The sequence below is a fragment of the Sceloporus occidentalis genome, unplaced genomic scaffold (genome assembly GCF_023333645.1).
Source record: "Sceloporus occidentalis isolate IW3139 unplaced genomic scaffold, rSceOcc1.0.p SCAF_6, whole genome shotgun sequence".
Classification (NCBI taxonomy): Eukaryota; Metazoa; Chordata; class Lepidosauria; order Squamata; family Phrynosomatidae; genus Sceloporus; species Sceloporus occidentalis.
Genome location: NW_028316986.1, coordinates 118,849,027 through 118,866,968, shown reverse-complemented (window position 1 = coordinate 118,866,968; position 17,942 = coordinate 118,849,027). Strand labels below are relative to the sequence as shown.

Genomic DNA, 17,942 nt, shown 5'->3' with positions numbered 1-17,942 from the left:
AACACACAATGCATTTTGGCTTGACAACAGTCAGTGGTATCATTAGGGTTGGGGTCACTTGGTGCAGTAACTCATGGTGTCACCCTACTACTGATCTCCTTCCATACCACATTATACAGAATCCTTAGTAATGATTTTTGTACTGTTGCTCTTTAATGTTAATTATAATTATCATATATCACTGAATGTAATGGCATAAACAACTAGCAAAAATAAAATTATATCTTTAAATTATAGTATATGCACAGCCTAAATGTATTTACATGTACACTGTTTAATGTGGTTAAAGTGAAAATTTGGTAAGATGTAGTGTTTTTAAAGACAACTTTAAAAGAATTTTTTTTTAAATTAAATTTTAACTTTTTTTAAAAAAACAGGGACCTCTTCTTTCTCTACCCAATTCAACCTACTCTCACCATTTCTTCAGCATTTTAAAGGAATGCAGGCAAACACCACAACCCATTTCTGCCAAAAGGCAGATGTTTGGGGAGCAGTGGTGTCACCTCCCCCTTAGGGTGACACCTGGTGCAGCTCACACACCCTGCACCCCCTTAGTGATATTCCTTGACAATAGTACATCTAGGGGTCTTTGCATACCACAAGCTGAACATGGGCCAATACTGTGCTATGGCTAAAAAAGTCAATGTGATTCTAGAGTGCATCTTGAGCAGGGGTTGGCAACCTATGGCCCGTGGGCCGGATGCAGCCCAGCAAGGCCTTAGGACCGGCCCCAGCCCGGTCCTGCCGCTGATTGCCGCCGGAGCCTTTGGCCCCTCGCGTGAGAGCGTGGGGCCTTTGGCCTATCAGGAGGAGGTGGGCAATGGGGGGCAAGTGACGGGCAAGGGGGGCAATTGTCTATAGAAGCCTCAGAAACATACATTTATATTAACGTTTTTTAAAAATCAGCAAATTTTTTCGTGTGTCCTCCATTTAAAAAAAAAGTGTCCTCCATCTGAAAATTTTGTCCTACATTTATCCTGGTTTATTTATTTATTTAAAAAAATAATTATTTATTTTTTTGCTTCCCCCCCTCCCACCCCCCAGTTGTCTGAGGGAGAGCAACCAGCCCCCGGCTCAAAAAGGTTGCCTACCCCTGATCTTGAGGGAAGTTATAATAACATTTTATTCTGCTTTGGTCAGGCCTCACCTGCATTACTGTGTCCAAAGGAGGGTAAAGAAAATGGTAAAAGGTCTGCAAACCATGCCCTTGAAGAACAGCTTAGGGAGCTGCATATGTTTAGGGTGGAGAAGAGGGGACATGATAGCCAAGTTTATGTATTTGAAGGTATGTCATAACTGAAGAAGGAGCAATCTTGTTTTCTGCTACTCCAAGAGACTAGGACTAGGAACAATGGATTCAAACTACAGGAAAAGGGATTCCACCTAAACCTTAGGAAGGACCTCCTGATGGTAGGAGCTATTGGACAGTGGAATAAACTGTCTCAGAGAGTGATGGAGTCTAATTCTTTGGAAGTTTCTATACAGAGGCTGGATGGCCATCTGTCAGGAGTGCTTTGATTATGCCTTCCTGCATGGCAGAGGGTTGGGCTGGAGCCATCCACGTGCTGGAAACTATTCCAATAGAGATTTGGAATCAAGAGAGCCGAGCAAATGGAAGACCAAGAGTGGATTCACCCCCTCCCTCCCAAAGCAGGAGATCCACCAGCCACTCCTCTTTGTACCTGCTTTTTCCTCCCTTCAAATCTTGTAGTGATCTGCCCTGAGGCTCAGTTTTGGGGAAAAGATGGGATCAGAATAAAATAAAATAAAATAAAGAACAGCAATTTGTTTTGTGTCACTTGAACATGCCCATGTATTACCCACTCCTTAATTATATAAATAGAGAACTCCAAGAGAAATAAACCACCTGCATCATTACCTCATATCCTTATCTGCGAACTCATCCAACCCTTCCTGATGAAGCTACCAAAGATGATAGTATTTAAAAGTACTGAATTTGGAAATAGTACAATTATGAAGAGTCAGTGTATACTGGTTTGAGGAAGACACTGGGATTTCAAGGTTTGATTCCATTCCTGGCCATGGAAACCCACTAGGTGATCTTGATTAAGTCACAGTTTCTCAGAGGAAAGCAAAGGCAACTCCTCTCTGAACAAATTCTACCAAGAAAACACTTTGAAGCACCTTGGAGTTGCCATGAGTTGTAAATGACTTGAAGGCACACAATAACAATAATCATGAAGTGAAAACATAAAGAAACTCATAATCACCTGGGATCCTCTTGCCATTAATTCACTTTAGTCTCTGAACATGTAAACACATTCTGCTAATGGGCTTTGCGTCTCTTATATAGACATTTCAGTACTTCAGACTGGGTGCCTAATAATACTGCAGGGATCGACTGTTCTTAACTATTCAGTGAAGCAAAGAACCAGTTTCCTTGTTTATTGTGTCCCCATATTTTCTTATCTTGAAGCACCACATGGAAGGCTGCTTCACCCACCTGTGAATTAAAAATTCAACTCTGAGAAGAATTTCTAAATTTTCCACATGCTCCATGTAGAATCATAAATCATAGTGAGCTTCTGTCACTAATAAACCAATACCATGTCACTAATAAACCCATGTATATAGCATACACACACCTCTTGGACTCCTGGCCATACAAGCCTAAAGTTTCCCTTTTCTATTTAACCAAAATATTTAGTGCAGCTACATCAATATTTAGAAATAACTGGATTATGCTGTTAAAAAAAAAAAAAGGGGGGGGGGTCCACAAGCTTTTTCTTCTAGTATTTTTGTCATGGAGGTACAAAGCTGGCTACCCATGGATCACAGCTCAAGGATGATTATATGTAAGGACTGTACCAGAAATTCTCACATGGAAACATCTGGCATGAACTTGGAAATAAATTTGGCATGAAGGTACAAAATCTGAACCCACCTGAAATAGGAGTTTCAGTTTCTTCGCTTTCATAAATATTAAATGGAGTTGCCTTCTTTAGACATTTTTAAATAGAGGCTGGATGGCCATCTGTTGGGGATGCTGTGATTGTGTGTTCCTGCATGGCAGGGGGTTGGACTGGATGGCTCTTGTGATCTCTTCCAACTATATGATTCTATTATTCTTCTGTTATTCTATTTCAGGTGACTTGTCACTGATACTCTAGTGGTCTTTTCTCTCTTGTCCTTTCTTCAGCTTCATGTTAGCTCTGTACCTCTTTCTGGCAGTGAGCTTCTCTCATGGCAAATGCTTTAGGCATATGGTCATTTGGGGATATTCTGGGGCAGAAATAATGGCTGCCACTGGCACCTTTCTTATGGTGGTGGTGATGATGATGGACACTACTTTTCTCCAGGATGCTTTAGAAGTGTACCCAATATAGGAAATTTGAGATGAGGAAATAGTAGTCGTTCACCATCACCATTCGATGACCTTCTTCAGAGATTTCATATAGATATTAAACTACAAAGAAAATATGACATCCTGAGGAACCCAGTAATATATGTGCTACATAACTCAATAGTTTCTCCCCAGCCCCACCTTTTGAAAGTGGCCATTTAGAAGGGTGCAGAACCAGTCAAGCACAGTGCACTCAGTTTCCAAAATTGACACTCTATTTAGAGCACAGTGGTGGATAGTAAATTGCCAGTGAGCGATCCAATGGAAATAGAGTGATATTGCTCCATCCAGATTTCAGCAGTGATCCATCTGGATGATCAAGACTGATTTGATGTCAAACTCTCAGTCCCTGAAAGCCAGATGGAAAAGTATCTAAATATGTTTCACCCAACTGATGATATCCAGTTGCCCAGTGGTGTCACCAGGTGGGTGCACGAAGTACAGATCACACCAGGAGACTCTCTGTTGGGCCCTGCTGCTGCTGCAAGGTATATATGCATTGCTGCTGTCCCCATCCCTTCTTGTCTGCTGCCCTGGCTCTCTCTGCGAGGAAGAAACCAAGACATCATAGGAGGAGGGAAAGCATGAGCCCCTTCCATCCCCTCCCATTGCCACCACACCTAACACCCTGGGTGGGCAGCAGGCAGATGGTTTGGCCAGAAAGTGAGGTCAAGATAGGCTCCCACTGTCTAGCAGCACTTTCCTGGTCTGGGGCAGCAGGGGAAGAAGTGGGAGAGGAGGGGTGAGTACATGTGTCTTGTGGTTTTGCCACTGCCCTGGCTATCTCCCTGAAGAAGGAAACAAGGTGATGGTGGCAGAGGAGCCAGCATGCCCCTCCTGGCTTCCCTTCTGCCCTGGCTCTCCTCCCAAGGAGGGAGTCGTGGTGGCAGCAGCAGAGGGGTGGGAGGGTGAACGCACAAGTGGGGGAGGCAAGGGAATCTGCCACCACCTGGCTGCCTTTTCCATGTCTTGCTCAGGATGAGAGACAGGCGAGCAAGGCCACCCCCCCCCCCAGGAGCCTCCCACACCGGGTGACACCACTGTGTTTGCCCATGTTCCTTTTAATGTATCTGCAACCAGCAGTGTCAAGGTCCAGAAAGAACCCCCCAAAGAAGACCATCAAGCACCTTTCTTACTTGCTCTCTCCCATTTTTAACCTCATGAATCTTATCACTAATACCTCAAATGACCCTTTTCCATTTTCCAGCCTTTTTTAATCTTCAAAATTTTAATGCCATTATCTTTTACCTCTCCTAGGCCTCATTCCCACTTACAAATAAATCACTTTGCGATCCGAATCGATGAATCAGTTTTGCAGTGGAGCATGGTTCACACTACATTTGCCTCGATCACATTTTCTTGCGGTAAAATAAAATAAAATAACCCCCTTGTGGTTCACATTGGCAAATGAATTGGTTCAATTTAAAGAGTTTTCAGCAGGATTTTTGTTTTCCTCTGCCCATCACTGCAATTGCATTTATGTATTTCCATACGAGGGTTGAAGGGTGGGTGAACACAGGTTGTTAATTTCCGCTTCCCCACCTGGCGACCTCTTATCACGTCATAGTAAATCGCTTCCAATCTGTATCTCGTACACACTGACATTGAATCGATTCTTGAAATTGATTCTGATCCACATCTGGTTTACACTTGCACGGAATCGATTTATCTAAAAAGACGTGTCAAAAATCAGCATCAAAAACATGTGGGTTAAATGGGTCTAGCTCATGCCCACCCCCCCACCACGAATCGCTTCAGCAATGTTTTTTGTACTGTTAGTCATAAATTGTAATAGTGATTTAGTAGTGACATAAACAACTAGTAAAATTAAAATTATACCTTTAAATTACATTATCATATGCATAGCCTGAATGTATTTATCTATGTGCATGTAAATACATTTAGGCTGTTTTATGTGGTTAAAGTGAAAATTTGGTAAGATACAATGCTTTGAATTTTTAAAAAAAGAACACTTTTAAAAAAAAAATTAATTTTTTAGAAACCTGGGGCCTCTTTTTTCTCTTTCCACTGAACCTCGTTCTACTCACACCATCTCTTCAGCATTTTAAAGGGACTCAGGCAAATGCCACAGCCCATTTCTGTCAAAAGGCAGATGTTTGAGGAGCAGAGGTGTCACTATCCCCTTAGGGTGCCACCTGGTGCAGTCTGTACCCGCCACACTCTTGGTAGTGGTGACCCTGGCAGAATATTAATAATTTCATCATGTAAGAAACTCTGGAAAGGCCAAGATGTTTCTTTAAAAAGCAACTGTTTAAAAAAATGAAGTAAATATATTTATTACTAATCTGGTAAGAATATATTTGCAGTAATATGAAAAGTATCATGATTTGTATCTAACCTGAAACTAGCTTTCATTTCTTTGACCTGAAATGGGAATGCTTCTTTGTATGTGCATAGAGAGATCCTGTAGCACCTTTGAGACTAACTGAAATAAAGTTGGCAGCATGAGCTTTTGTAGACTTCAGTCTATTTCCTCAGATGCATAAGGAAATAGACTGTACTTGCACAGAATGAAATATCTTTTATATCTATAAATACTTGAGGGGTTTTGTTGAAAAAATAAAAAGTAGAAAAAATCAGTGTCAATAAGATCTGTTGTGAAACTAAACTAGACAGGTTTTATATTTCATTAACTGATTTATATTTCATTAATGAGAACAGTTTTTTCAATAAATGTACTTGATCAAACATTAATATGTTTATACCATAATACAGTTTTCAGAATAAAGAAAAAATTATCTGGGCTCTACAAATATGCAGTAAGTCAGGGTGTAATGGTTGGGGTATCACTTTTCGTTTCTGAATAAAAGTGATAGCTGTAACTACATTCACATTTAAGTGAGTAAGGGGCAAAGCAGACCAGCATAAAGAGCCAGCTTCAAGGTGGCATGGGGCGGCCACAACGCTGCCCCCAAGCTGGCGTCACACCGCCCTGCTGACCACACATTGGGCGGTGTCATGGTGTTTCTGTGGCATGGTGTTTACCCCTGCATAAAGGTCTTTCTATCTACAGGGCTTTCTCCCCAACTCTCACTATTCCAAATGCAATCTTTCTCAAAACTATAGCATTCCAGGGAAACCTGCTGAGAAAACCTGCTCTAGACATTTTGGACTTCCATTCCCCAAAGGTTCAGCCAGCATTGCTAATGGTCAAACGAGAGTGAAAGGCTGGGAACAATTATTCTAGAATGTTCAGGTTAACAGATGCCAACATGTGTGCCCACCATGCATTTGAGCATTTATAGTAAGTTGGCCTTCCATATCCATGGAGTTTTATCCATGGATTCAATCATCCATGGCTTGAAAATATTTTTTAAAAAATACAAAAAAATTTCTCCCTCCTACTATAGAGTCCTTTCCTCTTTTCCCCAACTCTGTTGATTTTATCATTATAACCTTTTATATTGTATTTTATTTAATTTTGTTTTATAATTTGGGATGGGAGGTTGGGAGGGGGATAATAGGATTTGATACATTACACATTGTTTTTATATGTTGTAACCCACCTTGATTCCCAGTGAAAAGGCAAGCTATAAATAAATCATATTATTATTATTATTATTATTATTATTATTATTATTAAATTCTAATAAGCAAACCTTGATGTTGCCATTTTGTATAAGGTATACCATTTCATTACACCATTGTATTTAATAGGACTTGAGCATCCACGGATTTTGGTATCTGGGTTGGGTGGGTCCTGGTATTCTAGTGGATACCAAGGGCCCATTGTATAGGGACTTTGGATAGGGAGGAAGGAGATTTCAATGCTCCTGTCTTCCTGTGAAGGGATGCTTATGCTGCGATACTGGATCTGACCATCAAGGTAAGATGCACATTACCCATCTTCTGGTTAATTATTCTGAATTGGTTCTTCATGGATTCAGTTGTCTTCGGCACGTTACAGTCCACCCAAAACGGGTGGTCTTATGCCGCTGCTGGTTGCTCCGTGAGGGAGCTGCAGCAGCCAAACCGCGCGGCTCCCTTGCAGAGCAAAAAGAAGCCCCAAAATGGTGCTTCTTCTTGCGCCCCAGGGTGCGACATGCAGACGCTATGCGTCCGGCACGTAAAAATGGTGGCGCCCGTGTGTATAGGGCGCCGCCATTTTTACGCCCCCGTCACATGCTAGGGGTGAGGCCAGTGTGGACTCTAGGTCCTCAGCCAACCCCTAGCACGTGACGGGGGTACCACAAGGGCCCGTTTGTAACGGGCCTTCTGTTCACTTGGATAAGGCTAACTTTAGCAGACATTAATGAACACATGTCATTCGAGTTGGTTATAAAACGTGGTGGTATGGAGAGTCTATTCTTAATGTTAAACTGAGCATATAGAAAAAAGGAAGAGAAACCAACACTCTCCATGCTTCAACATGTTTAAACATTCATTTGCCTCCCCACCCTCACAGCCGAATCCCAAAATTTGAAATGTCCTGGTCTGGAGAAAACCATCTCAAGGCACCAGACAGAAGGCTTCTAGTTCTATCAGTCAACAACAACTGCACAGCTACTGTTTATTTAAATTACAACCTGCCTTTCTCCGCATACACAACTCAAGGAGGTTCACACTAAAGGTTAAAACAAAATATTTATTTATGAAATTTATATGCCACATTTCTCCCAGCACAGGTTTTAAGGCAGTTTACAGTTAAAAACACAGTATAAGGTGGCTTAAAAAAAACCCTACTAACACAAAAGTTAAAACACAATTAAATCAAAGTTTTAAACTTTGTTTAAAGTTTAAATTTAAAACAAAATTAAAACTTTTTTTAAAAGTACAAGTTAAAAACAGTTTTAAAACACATTTAAAACATAATAAAACAGAAAAACAACTAGAAAAAACAGCCCCAATAAAAGCTCCATCCACCACAGCATACAGCCCAAAAGGTTTATATTTAATTTAAAAAACAATTAAATAAGCTATTCTATTAAAAATGGGACTGCTTTAAATCTGTGTGAAAACATGAAAAACATAGCAATGAGGATAAAAGTACAGCACTGTCACTAAAAGACCCTTCTGCAACAGAGTTAAATAGCCTTGTCTAAATAAAAAGACCTTTGCCTTCTAGCAGACAGAAAGCAATGAGGAAGCCTATTGTGACATTGGCTTATCCAGACCACGCTAGACTCCTGTAGAGAGGATTCCACAGATTGCAAATATTCATCCAGAAGTCCCTTACATTTCCTCACCAAGCATGTTTGTGATGATGGTGGGATCAAGAGTAAGCCCTCCCCAAGGATCTTCAAACTTAGAAAGGTTCATATGGAAAGAAACTGTTGCCTGGATGCAAGCCTGTTCCATCTTTTTTTGTCCCTGCCTTGTTTTAAGAAGGGGGGAAATAGAAAAGTTACAAATAGAAGATGATGTCATTTAGCCCCTGGTAAAATCCTGGGGAAAAGGCAGAAAATTGTATGTTCAAAGCATCATCTGAATTTGGATATACTGGCTTGCCGTGGCCCCAATCCACCTTGAAGCCAGCCAAAAAAGGAGCAGAAAAAGCGAAAAAGGTGGCAAAAGGGTTGCCATAATTGTCCACTATTACCAGGGACAAAATGTAGGACAAATTCGAGACCAAACTGTAGGACAACTGCAGGACAAAACTCAGCCCAAAATGTAGGACATTTAAGGTCCTCCATTTTTCTTAAATGTCCTACATTTTGGGCTGAGTTTTGTCCTGCAGTTGTCCTACAGTTTGGTCTCAAATTTGTTCCACATTTTGTCCCTGGTAATAGTGGACAATTATGGCAACCCGGTGGCGCGTGTGGCGTGTAAATGCCGCTCCGCTGGAGCACCCGGAAGCCAATCTATGTGTGGGCAGCCAGGTGGATTGAAGCTGGCTTCCAGGCGTCTTTGGGATGTGCGTCATCTGTACACCACGCCCCCCAACCCGGAATTTTATGCCAATAATAATAATAATAATACTTTTTATTTATACCCCACTCCTTAGTTACAAATTGCCTACCTAACTTAAATAAGCTCAGATCTGCAGAACCAGATAAACTGCATCCAAAAGTACTGAAGGAACTTGCTGAAGTACTCTCTGAACCCCTTGCCTTCATTTCTGAGAAATTGTGGAGAACAGGTGAGGTACTACTTGACTGGAAAAGCGCAAACATTGTCCCTCTTTTTTTAAAAAAAGGCAAAAACGAAGATCCAGGGAACTACAAACCACTCAGCCTAAGTGTAATAAAAGGGAAAATATTACAATGGAGTGATCATTTGAAGCCAGCACAAATCCTGTCAAACTAAATGTGGAATAGATGGGAATATTGTAAGATGGATCCATAATTGTGCTCAAAGAGTTGTCATCAGTGGCTGCGCTTCAAACTGGAAGGAGGTCATAAATGGAGTCCCTAGGGGTCTGTCCTTGGGCCATTAATTTTCAACATTACTGTCAATGACTTATTTGATGGGGTGGAAGAAATCCTTATCAAGTTTGCAAATGACACAAAACTAGGAGGCATGGCTAACAGATTGGAAGACAGGAGCACAATTCAAAAGGATTTAGACAAACTAGAAGATTGGGGAGAAATTATGAGATTCAGTATACACAAATGCAAAATTCTACATTTAGGCCACAAAAACCAAATGCACAGATACAGGATGGGGGATACATGGCTCAGCAGTCCTACATGAGAAAAGGTCCTTGGAATTATTATTGGATCCTAAGTTGAAAATGAGTCAGCAGTGTGATGCTGTAGAAAAAAAAGAGAATGCTATTTTAGCCAGCATTAATAGAAGGATAGTTTCCAAGTCGAGGAAAGTAATAGTCACCCTATATTCTGCACTGGCCAGGTCTTATCTGGAGTATAGTGCTCCATTCTGGATTCCTCATTTTAAGAAGGATATAGACAAGCTGGAGTGGGTTTAGAGAAGGGGTATGGAGGGGTGTGGTAAGAGTTATTGAAGAACAAAACCTACGAGGAAAGGTTGAAGGCGCATGTTCAGCATGGTGAAGAGAAGACTGAGGAGTGATATGATTACACTGTTTAAATACCTCAAGGGCTGTCAGAGGGCAAGAGCAGGACCAGGTCTAATGGTCTGAGGTTATAAGAGAGTACATTTCGATTAGAATTATCTTCTTGACAGTAAGAGCAATTCAGCAATGGAATCATTTGCTTAGTGAGGTGGTGTGTGTGTGTGTGTGTGTGTGTGTGTGTGTGTGTGTGTGTGTGTCTTCTTCTCTGGATGTCTTCAAAAAGAGCCTGGCCCATGAGGCACCTTCCAACTATGACTCTGTGACTTGCCCAAAGTCACCCATAATTGTGCTCAAGTGGATTTCCGTGGCTGAATAGTGATTCGAACCCTGTTCTCCAGAGTCATAGTCCAATGTTCATTCCACTACACCATTTAAAACAGTAATTTAAAAGCAAAGAATAAAAGTTCATTTAAAGGCCATGTTTAGTTAGACCCTTGATCACTTTGTCATCATGTTCCCACTTCACGTAGCTGTTCAGGCCCTCAATGATTAATCCCAGCCATATTGGCAATTCTCTCCCTTCACTGAACTTTCAGTGCAAGCTTTCTTAGTGTGTTCCCAATGTAAACGTTAAAACTGTTAACTTAGGCTCTGTGCAGACTGGTCATTAAGGCTGGCCTGGGGGCAGAGTTGGGGTCCACATGATGCACACCCCAACTCTGCCCCCAGGGCGCCATGATGCCATGTGCTGCTTCTCATGGCATGTGGCATCATGGCGCTCCTTTGGTGCTGCATCCACATGATGAAGCACCATAGGAGCACCTTCAAGCTGCGGTGGCACAGCTATTGTACCCTTTCCAGGGTGCAAAAAGGAGCTGCTTTTTGCAGCTCCTTTTTGCACCCTGTAAAGGCCGGATTGGGGCCACGGTGTGTGGTTGCCACAGCCCCGATCTGGCACATCTGAAGGCGGCTGCAGGCCATCCCTTAAAAGCTGTCTGCACAGCCCCTTAGTTTTTGTTTATGGAAGGCATGCGAGAAATATTGTTTGTGTCAATTACCAAAAATAATGAGAGACTACATTTGGCGAATGGTTTGGAATGAAATTTCACCATGTGGCATTTTGACAGAAAATGTATTTTTATATCTGTGCATGATGACAGTTGATTTCATGATGTTCATGGTTTGTTTAAAATTAAGGTAGAAAAGAGTAAGTTCTGGCAATATGGGGCATGAGATACCTACCTTAGTTTCAGCAGTGGCTCAGCAAATCCTGGTTGATGCTTTGTCTTTTAAAATTAACTCAATAGCGGAATCTATACATATCTATTTAGAATTAAATTCTATTCAGTTCAATGAGGCTGATTCTCTTGTAGGAGAGTAAAACATTACAGCCTTATTGTATCCAATATAGACATACCATGTATACTCGACTATAAATTGATCACATGAATAAATTGAGGGCTGGTTTGGGGGCCAAAGTTATGGATTTTGATACGACCCGTGGATAAGTCGAGGATAAAATTTAGGGCCATGTAACAAAGGATGTAAAAGGTGAAGGAAAGAAAAACAATGCCAAAAAAGTTCCAAAATTCCAGGAAGCATAATTGTTTGTGCTCATATTAAAAGCTGGATTGATGAGAGAACAGAGGGAAGTCACTGTTTCCAGGACAGATTACTCTCTTGTTTTTCACCAGGGGATGGTTCCTACACACACACACACACACACCAGTACATATGAGTTAAAGTACAATACTTACATTGACCCATGGATAAGTCAAGTCAGTTTTTTGGGGTCAGTTTTTTCCGGTCACTTTTTTGACTAAAATTGCTAGACTTATACTGTACATGAGTATATAGAGTACATGATTCTCAAATATGGGGCATCACTATTGGGGTCTGGGGAGTATGGACCACACCAATTGACACTTTAAGGTGGGGTGACACCATTGTTGCCCAAACATCTGCCTTTGGGAAGAAACAGGCTGTGGCTTTTGCCTGCTTCCCTAAAAAATGCTGAAAGATGGCGTGAGTGAGATGAGGCTCACTGAGGAGAAAGGAGAAGGGTTGTTTTTTTTAAAAAATGAAAATAAAAATTTAAATTCTTTTAAAAGTGTCTTTAAAAACACCACATCTTATCAAAAATTCACTTTAACCACATCACTATATACATTTAAGCAGTATGTATGTAATAAAATTTGTATCTAATAAAATTGAAATTAGCACCTTTTGTTTCCGGAGAAGCTGGACTGCTTATGAACATTCAGTGCCACCACACCAGCTCAGCCAACTGGTTTCGTCACCATAATCATAATATGAGATAAATCTGCCTGGAATCCAGATTGTGTAAACAAAAGAAGGAATGCAACGTTTATGAAACTCACAACACAATCTCTTCCCGCACTCAGATGTAAGTCCTTTCAGTGGGAGTTTCTTTCAAATTAAGCCTAAGACAACTTCTGAAGTAGCAGGTTTAAAATATGTGACAATGAATTTGTAACTAATGCCACTTGCATCCACAAATGTTCAGAATTTGTTTTTATAAAGCATATAGGCAATTACTGTATAATTAATTTCCTGACAATTAACATACAACTAATTCTAAAGGGAAATGCACCCATTTATAACACAGAGAAATGCTACTAGACAATTCAGGTCACTGGGTAACCACCCCATGTGCACACACAATCCTCTTACTCATTTATAATACAAGGGGAGTGTTTTACAAGATGTTTTCAATTAAATCTTTAAAAATTTATAAAAGTGACTGTTTACTTAATTGTTGTCTATGCTTATTTCTATAATAGAAGAGTTTACTGTTTAAAATATTCAGTAGCAGACAAGGTTAGGAATAAAAAAAATCAAATTTTAACAAAGTCAAAACAATTCCGCAGCAAAGCTGCAGTGAATATGATTTGCTGGTAAACTCAGGTTAAATAGAATTCCCCTATCTTTAAAGGACAAAAATCTGCTAAATTAGTGTCCTTGTTTAAAAGAAATGTCTCCAGATTCTTTACTTCATTTTTAAAAGTTTCCATCCAGAGAGTTTTGCAAAATACTATTCTGTATGCATGTGCTGTGCCAGCACCATGGTTAATGGGATCATGACAAGCAATCCCACTCTGCATTTCAATGATCCTTCCCCAACACCATATTTTTGCATTCAGATTTTTTTAGTAATTTCCAAGTTATTGTACTTGCAGAGAGAAATTTCTTTTTAAGTACTAGGAGTTCATTAGTTTAGACTTTTGGGGATGCTACCAACATTAGTTCTGTTTGCTCCTGAGAATACCATAACTGCAAATCACTGTCACTATTGGAAAATGCACCAATTAAAACAGCAGTGAAAATTTTATTAAAACTGAATCAAAACAAATCATTCAAATTTGAGTGAAAGGCATTTCATTGGAGGTTTATTTATACAGATTAGGTAAGAACACCTTGAAATTATGATAAACGACAAAGGTATTTCAAGACTCATGATTGACTGGAATAGATAGCACACATCCTCGTCACCTTTACTATGATTTACCCCTTCCCAAACCAGTTTTTTGCTAGGTGCTATGCTTCTGTTCGCATGTCCCAGTGCCATTATGTTATTTTCAAAATGGATGGCAATCAAAAGTGGAAAGACCCAACACTTGTCTTCTTTTAGAAACACATAAAGAAGGGAGAGAGAACATAGATAGCCTTTAAAAAGGTAGTGCAACCAAGTGAGCGGTAATGACTTTAGGGATCATGCTGCAGGCTCACTCCTCTGCATATCCTCTCCTGTCCCCATCTCCCTCAGACATGATTCCTTCTTGTCACCTACAGTTTATGATAGTCATAGCTTGCAATGATGTCTGAATTAGATAAGCTATAGTTAATGCTGATCACAATTTTTCCCCAAGTCATGACTTGGTATATCAATTCAACTGCAAAGTCAGGATTATCCATGCTGTTGTATTTCTGATTTCTATGAATGGTTGTGAAAGTTTGATAATGAAGAAACCTCATAAGAAGAGAAATCTACTCACTGAAATGTAGTGCTGGAAGAGAGTTCTATGGATCCCATGGACATGGATGGCCAAAAGGACCAATAAAGGGGTCCTAGAGCAAGTCAACCCTGAATTCTCCCTAGAAGACAAAATGATTAAACTGAGACTACAGTGGTCCCTCCATATTCACTGGCATTACAGGTGAAGGACCCCTGTGAAAGTGGGAAAACTGCAAATAAAAAAGCACTATTCTTTTTACCTAACAGAATACCACTCTAGGAACCTCCAAGTTTTCCAGTGCAACTCTATGCTCAACATCTGCCAGAAGTTCATCATAGAATCATGCTGGAGAACCGACAAATGCCTAGAGAAGTGTTTTCTTTAAGAACTTCTAGATTCTTCAGCACAACTCTATGGTCAACTTCCGGCAGAGTTGCTCTGAAGAACCTAGAGATTCCTAGAGAGAACATATTAATCAAAACTGCAAATAAATCTGCAAAATTCAAAACTGCAAATGTGGAGGGCTAACTGTATTGCACCTTGGACATATCATGAGAAGACATGACACATTCAAAAAGATAATAATGTGGGCACGTCAGTAAGAAGTAATGAGGACAACCACATTACAAGTGGTCAGACTCAATCAAGGAAGCCATGGCCCTGAATTTGTGACACCTGAGCATGGCACTTGATGACCAGGGTTGGGAGTGGGGAGTCTCTCATTCATAGCATTGCCATAAACTGAAGTTTACTTGATGGAAATTAAGAACAACAACATGGTTGGAATTTGAATGTGAAATGATAAACACAATATGTCTGAATCCAAACTATGGTGGATATAAAAGGGCTGGCAGAAGTGGTCTTTCCCAGCCCATGTTCCCCATCACAGCCCCTCTAGCTCCTGCACTACATGCTCCACAGTAAGTCCCAGCATGCTAGTGAAAGGAGAATCTCTCAAAACTGAGCACAGAAAACTTCTGTCGGTAAAACTCTTCCACTGATGAGGGACAGATCCTGGATCTAATCCAGTTTGCCTGTTTCAAACACAGGCTGGTATCCTGTTGTTAGTCCCAACTGTAGAAGATCCATTCAATCAATTGGTGAATTACAAGTCAACATATAGGTAAATCCCACTGATTCCATGGGTCTAGTCTTGTCAGGACTAGGGATAGAAGGAAATTCACCAATTTGGAAGTTCCCAGCCCCTTAGGAAACCTATACAGGAAGAAATGAGATTAAGGGGGATGACAGGTTATATGTTGTCAATGCTATAATGGTGTTTTATGTATTTATATAAATAGTGGTTTTCTCTCATTTTTCTTTTTCTATTTTCCCTTATCTGCTTCTTGTTTTCTCTTCGTTTTGTTTTTGTTACGTCTATTGTGAATGTTTGTGTTATATTTTAAGGTTATGCAAATTAATAAATTATTTTAAACCAAAGTTCCTGAAACTTTGTCGAAGTTTTTGTTTGTTCATTTGTTTGTTACAATACATGATAAATTGCATAGTTTTGATCTGCACAGGAGTTTGAGAAACACAGGTCTAAGAATGGGATTTAGAACATTATGACAAAACTATGGTTGGTTATTATAAACTAAAGAAGAGAAGGGAAAGGGAGCCTATTGTACTGGTCTGGAGAGGTCATCATAATATCTGGATTGGGTTTCTATGGCGGGTTACAGACCGCAATTAGGGACGTCCTGAGGACATCCCAGTTTGAAAAAGGGGGTCTCTTCCAGACGCCCCTAACCCTATCATGGACAGAGTCCATGACAAATGGCGGTGGCCGTTCCACACAGCCGCCGCCATATTGATGTAGCAGACGCTGTGCGTCCACACGTCACGCCCCGGATGTGATGCCACGAGTGCGCGACTAGGGCCTCACGGCGTCTCTTCCGGGGCCCAGGAAGGAGCGCGATTTCCGCGCTCCTTCCTCGGAGCGTCAGGGAGCCACACGGTTTGCCCGCTGCAGCTCCCGGACGCTGAAAGCGGAGGCGGAGCCAGACCACCGCAATCCGGCGGTCTGTAACGCACCTATGTTCTTAATGGAATAAACTGTTGCTTGTAAATACATATAATGACCTGAGTAGAGTTGTTAAAATGCTTTTGATGTTGCGCAGCACGTGAGGCAACACTCCAACATTTAGCACCAGATTTTCCCCCTTCATGGCTGTAGACAGCAGCTTGTGAGCTGGAGAAACATCTCTCCCTTTCTCAATGAGCAAAGAGACTCTGGTGGGGTACAGACCGCCAGAAAGAGGCGGCCAGTGGCTGCCTCTCTTTTCTGCGTAACTGTGCTGCAGCATCCAAATTGCGCAACGCAGCTATGTAGAAACAAAAGGATCGCTAAAAAGCGGCTCCTTTTAGTGCCGCTGCAAACTGCCTACGGCAGGGCGAGAACATCACTGCCGCGCACACCCATCTGGAAGGCGCGCGGCAGTGACGTCACAGCTGTGAGTGCCATGTATATGGCGCCACACAGCTGTGACGTCCTGGTGACGTCCTAGGGTTGTGGGGCGTCTGGAAACGGCGCCCCTAGGCAACCCTAGCACGTCACCAGGATGTGCTAAAGGGTCCGTATGTACAGGGCTCAGTAAATTTCTCTCAGATGAGGCTTTTATTCTTAGAAGAAGTTTCACTGTGTACAACAATATATACATCCATACCATCCACCCTAGTCACAACCCTCTCTGAGGTACAATGCTCTTCACTACTCTAGAAAAAGCTCCGTGAGGCTACTAGGCCTTGCCTCTCCCTCTGCCCGAGTGGCTTCTCAGACTAGCGGCACTCTACAGGACTTTACTGAACTTGTTGACTATCTTTTTGATGTTGCTTCCTGGTTAAATGCCTAATTATTATGGCTCACAGTAACCCTTTAATGCCTGGTTACTATTAAACCCCACATTGTACATTTTCCTTGTGACTCTATATCCCAACAAGAGTTGTGGTAAGGTGAGGACTCTTGTTTCATTTCCCTCACATTTCCAAGTTTGCAGAGAGTAATCCAAGTAGAATATGGAATAACAAAGTTAAATGGAGAAAGGAAAGCAATGTCTGTTCAAGCTGTTCTATGCCTCTATACGAAATTCACTTGCTCTAAACAACTCAACTTCACAAGTGAAGTAATAAATATTTAAAATTATGCAAGTTTTCAGTCTGTAAACTTGTATCATTACTACTCTCTATAGGGTTGCCATAATGGAGGACCTCCAAACCGGGACAAATGTAGGACCAGGTATGAAAATGTAGGACTTTTTTTTTTTAATTTCCTGGCTAGGAAATTTAAAAAAAAGTCCTACATTTTCAAACCCTGTCCTCCTCCTCCTGGCTTCGGAGGACGCCTAGGCTCTCTCCCAAGCCGGGAGGAGGAACAGGGGCCGCTTGGAATCGCGCCGCGGTTCCAGTGGCCTCTTCCTCCTCTCGGCTTCGGAGGCCGCCTAGGCCGCCTCCCAGGCCGGGAAGGGGCGCGGGGAAGCTTGGCACTGTGGCGATCGCCACGGTGCCAGGCTTCCTCCTCCTCCTCCTGGCCTGCGAGGGAGCCTAGGCCGCCTCCCAGGCCAGGAAGGGGCGCGGGGAAGCTTGGCACCGTGGCGATCGCCACGGTGCCAGGCTTCCTCCTCCTCCTCCCGGCCTGCGAGGGAGCCTAGGCCGCCTCCCAGGCCAG

The 17,942-nt window shown here is 41.7% G+C and overlaps 1 protein-coding gene across 6 annotated transcripts in view; it reads right to left on the bottom strand.

The window, feature by feature from the left end:
* The window catches only part of LOC149311310 (cannabinoid receptor 1), a 45,134-nt gene that overhangs the window by 9,557 nt on the left and 17,635 nt on the right, over positions 1 to 17,942 (bottom strand). Inside the window, exons 2-4 of one of the 6 annotated variants that reach the window (XR_016281771.1) lie at positions 14,318 to 14,417; positions 12,525 to 12,628; positions 4,765 to 5,033 (exon numbers count right to left, since the gene is read on the bottom strand). The exons of 1 other annotated variant lie outside the window; for it this stretch is intronic. The gene's annotated coding sequence lies outside the window, so the exon portion shown is untranslated. Of the gene's footprint in view, positions 1 to 2,231; positions 2,313 to 2,905; positions 3,393 to 4,764; positions 5,034 to 12,524; positions 12,629 to 14,317; positions 14,418 to 17,942 lie in introns of those variants that run through there. 4 more of the 6 variants (XM_089530767.1, XM_089530768.1, XM_089530771.1 and 1 more) reach the window with 4 other exon arrangements.